The sequence below is a fragment of the Diabrotica virgifera genome, chromosome 1 (assembly GCF_917563875.1).
Source record: "Diabrotica virgifera virgifera chromosome 1, PGI_DIABVI_V3a".
NCBI lineage: Eukaryota > Metazoa > Arthropoda > Insecta > Coleoptera > Chrysomelidae > Diabrotica > Diabrotica virgifera.
Window position 1 is genome coordinate 76,905,540 of NC_065443.1, and position 13,952 is coordinate 76,919,491.

The window sequence follows — 13,952 nt, forward strand, 5'->3', positions numbered from 1 at the left end:
TGTGTCAACAAAAGTGCGAGAAAGTAAATCCCATTTAAAATACATTGTTATGGTCCAAGAGCTGTGAGACATTTTTGAGTAGGTATTTTAGGCAACCTGAAAATTTTTCAGGTGACTCTTCCATGATTACCTAATACAAAAATGCCGGTCTGGCTGGAGGGTAGCGGTTATTTTCCCCAAAAATCCCCCCCAAAATTAAACAAAAGGGTAAAAATTGTTATTACAAAAAATATCATTGAAGTGACTTTAAAGTAAATTTAAATATTCAAATATAAAGAAAATAAACAGGCCAGACGATTTGAGGGCGATTTTAACTCTGCAAGATACTTGCATGGGCGCCCCAGGATTATTTTCAGGGGATGCATCTGAACTTCAGAAAATTTCATCTGAATCTGTACATACTATTAAAGAGTATAAAATATACAACTATACATGCATAGCTATGTACATTCCTTCCGGACAGGGAGGTGCAATTGTTATTTTAACAGGGTATTTTTTCAGGTAGCTCATTTTTCTTTTCTTTATAGTGTTGAGTATTTCTTTTGCCTTTATCATCTTTCTCAATGTTTCCGTGTTTGTTAAGTGTTGTGTCCATGATATTTTTTACTCGATTTATTATTCGATAACACCATATCTCAACAATGGTAAGTCTTTCTTCAGATGCGCCCGTGATTGTCCAGGCTTCGACTCCGTATACAAGGACAGAGAATACGTAGCAACTCAATTAATTAATCACTGATTAATTTTTAACTAATTCTAAATACATATTACAACTATTTACAGATCATGTAGAAGAGGAATCTGAGTCTCGAGGGGAGTCTGACGAAGAAGAAGAAGAGAATGAATATTTAAGCTCAGATGAGAAGTTTGAAGAAGAAGTACAAGATTCGGATACAGAATTAATTTAGTTTATAGTTTTATACTTTTCTACCGATATATTTATAATAATAAATTTGTCTTGTTCTATCATATTTGCAAAATCTATTGTATAGTACGTATTATTTTCCTTTAATTAAGCAAAAATTACTTAAAAAACTATAAAATATATAATAATTACTCTAATGTTTCGAGGCACAACAACAAGGATATCGCCAGGTCACGTGATTTTCTCGAGCGAACGGACTCGATCAGCTACAACAGAGGACGCAAACAGCTATCGGTATACGCTCTTTCTCACACTGCTGCTTACCTATAGCGCTTTTCATTTATATGCACGCATAATTTGTTTGATCAAATGACAATTTTAAAATTTTAATAAAAAAACCTGTCTTTTTTAGAATATTTATTTTTAAAATTAAAAAATACCCTGTCAAAATAACAATTGCACCTCCCTGTCCGGAAGGAATGTACATATCTATGCATGTATAGTTGTATATTTTATACTCGTTAATAGTATGTACAAATTCAAATAAAATCTTCTGAAGTTCAGATGCACCCCCTGAAAATAATCCTGGGGCGCCGATGCAAGTATCTTGCAGAGTTAAAATCGCCCTCAAATCGCCTGGCCTGTTTATTTTCTTTATATTTGAATATTTAAATTTACTTTCAAGTCATATCAATGATATTTTTTGTAATAACAATGTTTACCCTTTTTTTAATTTTGGGGGGATTTTTGGGGAAAATAACCGCTACCCTCCAGCCAGACCGGCATTTTTGTATTAGACTATCATAGAAGAATCACCTGAAAATTTTTCAGGTTGCCTAAAATACCTACTCAAAAATGTCTCACAGCTCTTATACTATTACTTCACGCACACTTTAAACCCTTCACGCACTTCTGTCTATACTTCGTCTAATTTACTTACCGTGGCACGTCATCCGCATCATAGCCTGTCACGTCACATGATACCAACACGAAATATTTAGGCGGTATGTGTGTTCTTTCTTAGAATCATTTTGCCTAGTGCACTGTAATTACAGCCACTAGACATATTTTATTATATACGCGTAGAAATAATATTTGAAGATTTCTATTAATAAGACTAAGTTTTCACTCTAATGGCATATAAAACAACATAATGCTATTCTACACCCCACCAGAATGAAAACAATGGGAACCTTCCTGAAAATGGTTATTCATTTTTGATTTCTATTAATGTTAACCTAAAGACATACACAATAATATTATTCATTTAATTTGTGTAAATGGATTATAAGGCGATTTTATGAAGCACATTTGCTCGGAACACACTGTACCTGTAACGAACGAAAGTGACGTTTTAGAATAAATTGGTAACATTTATTTGACAGTTGCGGTGATGACACTTTATATTTGTTGATATTCTTTACTATAAGTATTTGTTTTATTGTATTTACTGATTTTATTATTTACTTTAACGTAAGATTATAACTTAATTCTTGTTCTCTATTTCTAAAGTTTTTATTGATCTACATTGAATTTTAAATTGTGTTGTTGTATAATCCACGTTTATAATAATTATATGATCTATTTAATTTAAAATAGATTCAGGATTTTTTTATACTTTGGCAACTATGTCCACTTAGATCTCTGGCATAGATAATGACGTGCAACGGTAAGTAAATTAGACTGACACTATAATGACAGTTTTCACAAACTAGAAACGTATACATAATGTGAGATAGAGTAGATAAATAAATTTACCAAACGAAAATGTAACCTTTTTAGAGTGGAATATACCATGATAATACGGTTTCAAATACCTACTATAAATTAATGCTTGCGACTGATGTTCTTAAGATCATCCTGTAATTTCACATTTTCTAAGTGTTTGTGTCGTATTATTTATTTATTGTGACAAATGTGACAAAAAACTCTATGCAAAAAAAGAAATTAAAATCTAAACCATTGATATCAACTAATTAACCAGATTTATAATTTTAAGTGTAAAATATATTTCTTTTGTAATAAATAAAACTAGGTATTGGAACGACTTTTAAAATTTGAAACAATTATGTACCTATAGATAATTGCAAGCACTTTAAAATGGAATCTTCTTTGACCCTATCGACATTAAAAAAATGTAAATAATCGAAAATATCTGAAAAATTTGTCCCACTTTAATCAAAAATCGGTGCGTCTCTGGCTTTTTCAAAAATATTGTCGCAGTTCCTTGTAATGTTTTTTGATTCGTTTTCGTCGATTCACCCTTTATATTGATTGGTGAACCTACTTGCATGTAATCCATGTATAATATCAGTACCATAGGAGGATTTAGGACCATTATTTTTTATCTTTATAACAGTTTGTTATCTATAAGTACATTTAATTACAATTTATCAGACAAAGTTTTTTTACGTATGTACATGAAAGAATTAAATATTTTTTGAACTAGTGCTTCTGGTTAAATAATTTTCTAGAACCATTTAATTTTACGTAGACACAGGCACTCAGCAATTGATATAATATAATAAATAAATAAAATCTGCATCAGAATATAAATGTACTCGACATATACATAAAAAATATATGCACAATATTCCCAGAGAACAGCAGTTCTCGCCAGTGGCGCACACCCACACCCACACGCGACACTATACATAAGTACACGAAATTTTCGATTTTCTAAATCTGACGGAACTGAAAATTGTGTCAACTCCCATCTTAAAGTTCAGGAAAAGACTCACCCATCCATATGTCGGCCATCCATTTTGGTCCAAGGGTCTGGATTTTACGGCCCATCCTATTTAGGGCATGTTTTTCGTTCTCCTCAAAAGCCCCAAAAACTTCGAAAATTTAAGTCCCACCATTGCGGCTTCTAATAGTACTGATCATAACCTTTCCAACGCATGTCTAATTTTGAAAATCGATTATACCATTCAAAAGTTACCGAGCTCAGAAATATGACTTAATTTCTATTTAAAAAAGGGAAAATGTTTGTGGATATGTATGTACATAATATGTGACTGGAAAAGTTAAGGCGATCTGAATTTTTTTCTGTGTTTGACGAAAGGGTCAGGGCCGATTCAGAACCGGTGTAGTTTGTGACTTTTGACCACCCATAAGCCAGCAATCGGACTTGGTAGGTACAAAACGGCATTTTGAGGGTATATATCTTCGGTTTAAGAAGAGACAGGAGAACCGCAAATACACTAAATCAATAGTGTTGAAACAAGATTTCAAATACTGTCTAATCCGTCAGAATCAGACATACACACCGCTCAGTATAGCCGAAAAACTAAAAAACTAAACTTTGAACATTTTGGTTTTCCGACAATTACTCAAAATTTCAACCTACGAATTGCGCCAATAACTGAGCGTTTGTAGAAGGGCTCTAGGTGCATCTAATGGTGTATATGTACATCATATTCGGGAAAATACGAATTTTTAAATTATAGGCTTCATAAGTATGATCAAATCTATTTCCTATGGGAAAAACGGATTCTCAAGCTCAATAATTCCTGTAATAGCTTCAGTTATCATACTTGAACTTAGATGCATCCCAGTGCCGTTTTATCCATTGTTTTGGGACCGTTTTGGGACCTCGTTTTGGGACCTCAAATTTTTATTCCTTAAACCGGGATATTCTTATAACCGGTATTCTAATAAGCGGGTTCTACTGTACAATCAAAGAAATTATTGGAATGCAAGTTTGTATAATGATTTTTAATTTTACAAATTTAGTGTTCCAATAAAATAGTCCATAATAAATAAGTTTCACAATAAATAAATTTAGTGTTCCATTAATTTCGCGAGGCAGTTTATTATTGAACAGAAATTAACAATAAATTTAATTTCAAATACATAGGGGGTTAAGGCATGGAGACGGTCAGCTTTTTAATATTAGTCCAGGAACCGAAGCTATTCAGCTCGCAATTTTTACAGAATGAGTTGAAATTTTAACAGAAATGGCATGCATTTTTTAAAGAACTACAAAAATTCGCTATTTGCTTTTAACTCCAGTTTTTTTTAAACTAGTCATTCTAAGCCATTCAAACTTCTGGAATCTATTACTAACACATATATCAAGAAGTATGAATAAGGCCAATGACTAAAAACTCCGCTAACTTACATTATTAAGCTTCCAATTGGATTTCTCCTTTTTTTTTCGAAAAAATATATTGATTTTTTAACCGTAACTTTTTTACTTTTTATCCTAAAAAGTTTGGTAAAAAATAATTTTGTAGGTATCTACAAGATCTATAAGGCTATTAATATTAAATTCCTTTAAAATCATAAGTCGCAAAAAGAGGTGACTGTAAAAGGGTTGGTAAAGGTGGTTTTTGCATGTTATTACAAGTTTTAATTGTCAATAGCTCACTCAATTTTTGCCATAAAAAAAACCCGTCCTTGGGAATTAAATAAGCTACAATTTTAGATTTACATATTTTTTCGTATCTCTGATGCTAATCTTTCTATTCTAAAGAAAAGGGCATTTTTTACCAAACTACAAAAATTCGTTATTCGCTTTTAACTCCATTTTTTTTTAAACTAATCATTTTAAGCCGCTCAAACCTCTTGAACCTATTAATAATACATAAATATAGAAGACCAAATAAGGTCAATGACTAATTTTAATTAGGGTGGTAAGTAGGGGGAAGTTTCCGATCACTTTTTCGCTGAAAAAAAATAGGGACTGACATTATTTTCATAATAAGTCACTTAATTTTTGAGCTAGAACCTTTTTTATTTCTGTGGATAGATATTTTTAAATACTTTAAATTAGTTTGAACAAGTTATCCTCGAAAAATGCACAGTTTTCCCGTCTTTTGAGTTTGAAGCTACAACATTTAGCATTTGACGAAGAAGAGCTAACATATAATAAAGTACATCTCGATTACTATTAGTCTTAAAGAAAATAAAAAAAAACCGTTTTGTTTATTTTTTCAAGAGGAACATTTTTGTTAAGGAAAGTTGTTTTGATAAAACGAAAACTTTTTGAGTTATTAGCAGAAAACTGATTAAAAACATTGATTTTTTCGATATAAAACTAACACTTTCGATAGCGAATAAATCGAAAACTGTTAATTTTACCAAAAAATGTATAGAACGTTTTTTGCTTAGAATGAATGTTTTTACCAACTTTTGCGGCAACCACCCCCATGAGAAAAGCGCATTTCGGCCTCATATAGATTTTGATCGTTGGACTATCTACTACTTATTCTCAAATTTTCAAGCAAATCTATCTCTTCTGTAAAAATTGCGAGGTTTTGTCCTATTTTAAGCTTCATTACTTGGACTATATTAGCCTTAGAAAAAGTCGTACGAGACATTAATTTAGATATCAGGGAAACTATATTTAATAGATCAGTCTAAATTCTAGCATATACCGGCAACGTGGATCTTACCCGAGCTGGTAGCAGCAGCAGAATGAATGGGATTACATATAAATCAAAATAAAATCAAATTCATACCGACTAACATACTCACGAGAGCTGGAAATATTGCAGATCTAATTGTCAATGGCCAAAGCTTCGAAGTGGTCAAATAGTTTATATATAGGGCCATCGGTTTCCCAATAATAACAAAAAGGGAATAAAAAGTCGCATCGTAATTGCAAATATATGTTACAATGATCTATGAAAGATTATCTTATGTTAAGTAACAAAAGTATGTCTCAAAAACTCGTATAAGGCTTTATAGAACACTAATAGTCCCCATTCTCATATATGGTTCAGAGGCATGGACCCTAACCAAAACAGATAAATCCTGTCTATCGGTTTTTGAAAAGAATGTATTATCCAAAATATTCGGAGTGGTCCGTGATAATGGAATATGGAGGCATAGATATAACTTTAACCTGCCAGATATTACCACTATAACCAAGCGAAACCGTCTGCAGCCAACAGGATATGTAGCCTCGGAATTGAACATGATAAAAAAGATTTTAACAGCGCAGCTGGTGGGAATAAGAAAACGGGGCATACTTAAAATGAGGTGGATAGATGGAGTAACAAAATATGCTGAGAAGACCAGAAGTGACAGAGCAGAATGGTAACTCCGTAATGATGAAGTTAACAAAGAAAGCTATAAATTTATTAAGACAGTTACTATTGTACCGTTAAGATAAGAATAAAAGGAAATCTAGAAGAACTTCAAGCCTGAGAAGAAAATACCAAGAGAAATCTACAAAAAGGTGTCTCTTGATTATTAAGCTTATGTAGGCTGTCGAATTATTAAATCTAAATATACATAGATAAAAAATGTTACATACCTACGAAGTTCAAAAAATGCAACGACATTGAGATACTGTCACAAAAAAATCACTAAGTCTAATAGTTTCCATACGAAAAAAAATGTAGAGGTCGTTTTTGTGATTAGATTAGATTCTAATCTAATACGATTAGTTTTTGTAGACGCACCATTTTTTTCCAACCGTAAACTAAATATCAGAACGATAACTAACTTATTAATAATTTTTTATCTTGTCCTCAGGTAGAGAGCGATATACAGGGTGACAATGTTCGGATTCTATCTTATCTTTTATTTGTTTGGATGTCAGACTGTCGGGCGTTTAAAATATTAGGTTTTAAATAGTTTATTGTCCCACATATTCAGGTTTTTTTATACTGAGAGTATAAACTAATGTAAAGTCATAGATCTCTAGTTTTATTAGATTAGAAAGTTTTGGTTCAAATGGTATTTCCACCATATTTTATCTTTCTTATCGGTTTGTGGTCATCGGCGGTAATCACTTGTATTTCTTGGTTCAAGTATTTTTAGAAACAGTACTTAATTGATCCTGCTATTTGTATTTTTCTGTTTTAGACTAAGTTTTCAATCTAATAGCACATAAAACAACATCAAAAAATGTTACTCTACATCCCACCAGATTGAAAACAATGAGAACCTTATTCTCTGGTAACACCTCCGAGGCTTCTACAATTTGCAAGCCATAACGGATACTGAGACTAAGGAAGATGATGGAATTTTACAATTTATAATTCACGTCCCATATGCTCAGCGCGGTAAAGTTCCAACGAGAATGGTTCCCTTCGTACTCCAATCAGAGTAAATATGTAAATCAAAAATGAATAACCATTTTCAATTTGGTTCCAACACGAAACTACAGCCGCATCATTATTCCAGTTCAATCAGAGAGTGCAGCAAGCACCTCTACCGGTTTCAAAAGTTATTAGTCCCTCATCAGGAGGTACATATGCTGCTCTCTCTGACCCAACTAGGACGGACAAACCCAGGCGTGCAGTCACGGATTGCAACGAACGAAATGGCAGGGATGCCCTAGCGGCAACTGCTAGCAAAATACTCAGTTTTCAATCTAATAGCACATAAAACAACATCAAAAAATGTTGCTCTACATCTCGGAAGTGTTACCAGAGAAGGTTCCCATTGTTTTCAATCTGGTGGGATGTAGAGTAACATTTTTTGATATTGTTTTATGTGCTTTAGATTGAAAACTTAATTTTTTGCTAGTAGTTGCCGCTAGGCCATCCCTGCCATTTCGTTCGTTGCAATCCGTGACTGCACGTCGGGGTTTGTCCTAGTTGGGTCAGAGAGAGCATATGTGCTTCCTGATGAGGGACTTATAAGTTTCGAAACCGGTAGAGGTGCTTGCTGCACTCTCTGATTGAACTGGAATAATGATGCGGCTGTAGTTTCGTGTTGCAACGAAATTGAAAATGGTTATTCATTTTTATTTTCTGTTTTACTTTTCAGTTATTTTATTATCAATTTTCTTTTATCTAGTGGTATCTTTAAACTTTAAATTTTCAAACAGGCTTTGAAAGATGAAGAATTTTGAAATTGGAGTGAAAAGCAATGGTGAACTGATTAATAATCTTAGATACGCTAACGACATAGTTATTTTCCCCAAAGCCTTTAAGAGTTACCTACTGGATTGCATAAACACAAGAGGGAAATAGGTCTAAAAATGAATGCTGCTAAGAAATTGTTTATGATATTTAGTCGCCAACCTGACAACAACGCTTTCCTATAGAAAGGTCAATTAATCTGATAGAGTTACCCACTTTAAATTTCTAGGATGCTACATTACTGATCAGTTAGCATCAAGTAAAGAGATCAAATGCAGAATTGAAGGACTACAACGTTTCTAAATATGAAATATTTTTTCTGTAACCACAGCTTAAACCTAAAATTAGATACATGGAATCTGAAGGCTGAAATGATCAATCGCCTAGAAGCGTTTTGGATGTAGTTAGCATAATCGCCTAGAGGCATTTGAAGAATACCCCGAATACCCTGGACAGCGATGCAGACCAACAAAGATGGGTGAAAATATAGCAAATCTCGTTCGTGAGTTAGTAAAACTAGTAAAATAAGATGACCTCATTTTTAAAAATGAGGTCATTCTTCTGTAATGATAACTTGCAACTTCAACTTCGAAAGCGCATGATTAAATGTTACATTTGGTCAGCCCTCTTGTATGGTGTCGAAGCATGGACATTATAAATATCCACCATTAATAGTTTGGAGGCCTTTGAAATGTGGCTGCACAGACGTATACTGAAAATACCATGGACGGCTATGCTGACAAATGTGGCAGTCCTTAAGAGAGCAAATGCTGCCCGCGAGCGGCTTGATAACATCAAATATAGAAAGCTGGCCTATTTTGGACACGTAGTAAGGGGAGACCGGTATAATATTCTTCAACTTATTATAATGGGTCAAATCGAAGGACGCAGAGGAATTGGTAGAAAGCTCTTGGTTGAAGAATATCCGGGAGTTGACGGGAATAAAGAAAGCAGAACACCTATTTCAAGACAGAGACAGTTTCGCCGTGTTAATCGCCAACGTCAAGGGGACTTGATAGGGCACGTTAAAATGAAGAAGTAAAATAAGAAAAATTTCATACCTAGGGCATGTTTTTAGAGAAAACAAGTACAGAATCCTTCAGTTTATCATGAAAGGTAACATGAAAAAACCGAAACGAAAAAACACACTCAAGCACACTTTCGGTCTAATGGTTTTTAACTGCATTATTTTTTTTTGGAATCGTGAAAACCCTAATAAATATTTTTTAAAAATTTAAAATCAGTTTAAGAACAGTTTTCTATTAAATTCAAATCTTTCGGTAACCTTGGGACACCCTCTATAAATACCTATTAGCAGCAAATCTATCATAATATATGCATTAGAAATGCTTTTTTGGTTAAGAAGTCGTAAAAAAATCTATTTTCGGTAGCTTTAAGTAGGAAATGTCTGCCAGGACCACACTTTCCTTCGATAGTAGGAAAGCGATGTCTTAGCAGACGACAAATAAGCTGGTTGCGTAACATTAAGGATTGGAAAGGACTAGACCCCCAAAAGTCACGGAAGTCGTCAGAATAGTTTAAAATCGAAAACTTGAATATTTTGGCCATGTTATGCGACACCCAGAGAAATATAATATACTCCATTTAATAATATAAGGCAAGGTAGACCGAAGAAGCGGGCCAGGTCGAAGAATAACGTCATAACTTAAAAACCTGAGGGAATGGTTTAGGTTTAACAGATCTTCTGCATCCCTTTTCCGAGCTGCCGTAAACAAAATTACTATAGTCAATTTGATAGCCAACGCTCGATAATCGAGCACGGCACAGGGCCGTAAGTACGATGTTGGGGACCCCGGGGCAAATGTGATCTGGGGGCCTCCTACCGGGAGGTCTGGAGAATTTACCCACAGTGCAGGGGGGAGTCCGGAAAAATGTTTGATATTTAACCCCTTGAAAGCGCACTTTTCCACCTGTGTGAATACCACACTCTTTTTTCTTTTTTTTTTCAGCATGGGGGTTGTTCAAGTATTACGTTACACAATTTTTAAAGATTTTTGACCCCCCTCCCCCATGTAACGCACCGTAACGTTTTTCTGTACCCCCTCCACTGCATAAACGTTACGTAACACCCAAGTTTCCATTTGAACCTAAATGAAGTTACAATCCAGGAGTTTACCGTAAAAATAAACGAAATTTGGGAGATTTTGATTACGTAGTTTTTTATTTAAGTTAAAAAACAATGCACCGTAACGTTTTACAAGACCCCCCTCCACCCTAACTGCGTTACGTAATTCTTGAACGCCCCCATGTCCTGCAATAACTATAAAATTAGCAGCGCTAATAATTACATCTTCATCTGCATCTGACATTGCAGACGGATTATCAACGAATGCGTTCGTTCGCTACAATGTAAATGGTCTTACTTTGTACAGAACGAATAATCAAGCGAGCAACTACGAATTCATTCCTTCGTTCGTGTTCGCTTTGATTTAAATGCACCTTAAGGTGCCTTAAGCTACTGCAGTTTAAGCCAAACACACTCAGTGAAGCTGGTCAGTACTGGTGGTACTGATCCTAATGTGCTCACATATCACAATGTGTATCTTATCTATATAGTCGGTTCGCTAAACTCAGACACAACTGGCTAGCGATTTTAGTCTGTAATTTTTTGCTTTTGCCAATTTTGCCAAAATTGGCGAAATTACTAACTATTTAGTAATTATTTTTGTGCCAATTTTACCAAATTGGAAAAATTACTTACTAAAATCACTAGCCAGTTGTGTCTGAGTTTAGCGAACCGACTATACCTTTCTTTTCAATATGTGGTTCCTTTCAGGTACCAAGATGTGGTCTGGGGTAAATTGGTTAAGACAAAGTAGCTGGAACCTGGGGCCCCTATTCCGGTTGCGTTTTAGTTTTTATTTAGCCAAAATATGTAATTTCCTCAGTCACAATTTAAATGTTTACGAAAGGTCTCGGGGGCCCCAGCTTAGCCTGGGCCTCCTCTTCCAATGGCATTTATATTTAATTTCCTAAGTAATAATTTAAATTTTTATATTAGGGTCTCGGGGGCCCCAACTTAGCTCAGGCCTCAGGGGCCTTGTTGTGTTCCAATTGCATTTTAGTCGATAAGACTAATTTTCCTAGTGAAAAATTAAAACTGTTGCTGTCTTTTTAAAAGGTCTTTTTAAAATTGTGCCATTTGAAAATATTTTATTGGGATCCGCTTTTAAAATACATATTTTTTTCCTCCTTAAAATCTATGCACGGTCAACCAAACGGGGGCCGCCCCCCTTGGTCGGGGGCCCCGGGGCACTGCCCCGGTTGCCCCAATGGTAGTTACGGCCCTGGCACGGCACATGAAGAAGAGTAAGACCCCGAACTTAAATAAAAAAAGCATAGAATACAGAATACATATATTATGAATTTGCACAACTTATCGCTAACCTTCATTTTCAACCTTTTTATCAACTTCTAGATCAAGGTTTTTAGATACATAAGAAACAAGAAACAAGGTGTCTAATTACTGTTATCTTTACGTCTTCTATTGCTTATAGTTTTTCATAGTTTTTCATCATTTATTTTTAAATTATGAAACAATGTCTCATTTCATTGTATTATTTTCAGTATCTTCAGTATTCGTAGACGTGTAATATGTAATCTTAACTAAAAATTTTGGGTAAAAATAGTTTAAAACATTTTGCAAATTTTGTCTTATAATTTGTCAAATACATAATACAAATATTTATCCTGATGCTCCACCTTTGAACAGAACAGCGCATATGCACTTTAAGTGAATTTTATGCTATTCTCGCTGATTGGACAAACATATTGCTCCTCCTATTCTAGATAACACTAGTTATCAATTTTATTAAATACTTACTAGATAACTTAAGCTATAATGAAACATTGACGAAAATAAATTCCTTAATAATATAAGAATTGAATTAAAACAAAAATTACGTGGAAGGTGAATCAATGCGAAGGAACTATAAACAATATTCGAACGTTACACAATAGTTATTTATGAAACAGGTCGTGAAGTATGCTTTTTGCGAACGCACGCGATGTTTAGAGCACGAGCGACAGCGACGCGAGTGCTATACATCGCGTAAGTTCGCAAAAAGGACTTCACGCACAGTTTCATACAATCTTTTATCTACGATAAACAAATAATAAAAAAACTGCAACTCTTCGTCACTGGAATTCATTTCTGTTCTACAATTTTTAGAACTTTGACATTTAATAATTCTAACTTCTTTCAAACCACAAAACTGTCAAAACTTTTGTTGTAATTTATTGCTTACATGTCATTAGCATGACAACGCGAAAGTTAAGGATATGAATTATATGAAAATTATATGAAATTTTGAAAGTATGAAATTATATGAATTATATGAAAGTGTGTCAAAAACAGTGCGAAAAAGTAAATCCTACTGAAAATGCATTCATACTTCACGCATCCTTTAAATCCTTCACACACTGCTATCTATAATGACAGTTTTCACAAACTAAAAACTTATACATAATATGAGATAGAGTAGATAAAATATTTCATTAAAATAATGAAAATATTTTTTTTAATCCAGCAAGTTTTTTTCTACAATATGCTTGAGTCCATACTATAAAAATGTTTAAATTATTATCCCGAAGAAAAGGAGCTGATAACAATTTAATTATAGAATGATGACATGTTTATTCTGTTTTTTTTTTACTTCAGTAAAATACCACAACTATCAGTTGCGAAAGAACATTCCCGAGAGGAGTGAGTGGAGACTATATTCCTCGTTGGATTGATTCCAATGGCAATTATATTAAGACTAAATAAAGAATGGAAGAGCTGATAGATCCTACCACTTACAACAAAGCAGAAGAGCGAAATGAGTTACCACAATCAAAAATTTGACCAATCGCGAAGTCTGGGCCTGTTTAAACAATTAGATGCTGAATAGTTTACCCCATAATCCATGGTAGCTACAACCGAGCAATAGTTAGCTATACATATTTTTAAGCCAAAAATGCGCCTAGATATTATTTTTCTTCGCCCTTCAGTTTCATCTTACCACTAAATATTTGGGTGCCATCTTTGACCGGACGCTTTCTTATAACAAAACATCTGAAAATTTTAACAGCAAATTTGAGAAAACAGAATAATATTTTGCAGACATTTTTCGCATCTGTGACGCAAATTCAAGTATACTCTGAACTTCAGTCATAGTCATGAATCTACTTTTCATCTACCATCAAGTAGACACGGCCACAATCAGGTTATGCGCCTAATCGGCAGATGTCAGATGGCT

The 13,952-nt window shown here is 33.9% G+C and overlaps 1 protein-coding gene across 3 annotated transcripts in view; it reads right to left on the reverse strand.

The window, feature by feature from the left end:
• LOC114349408 (broad-complex core protein isoforms 1/2/3/4/5) overlaps positions 1–13,952 on the reverse strand; it is a 242,775-nt gene that overhangs the window by 147,573 nt on the left and 81,250 nt on the right. The window contains exon 1 of one of the 3 annotated variants that reach the window (XM_028299771.2): positions 7,134–7,336. The exons of the other annotated variants lie outside the window; for them this stretch is intronic. The gene's annotated coding sequence lies outside the window, so the exon portion shown is untranslated. Of the gene's footprint in view, positions 1–7,133; positions 7,337–13,952 lie in introns of those variants that run through there. 3 annotated transcript variants of the gene reach the window in all.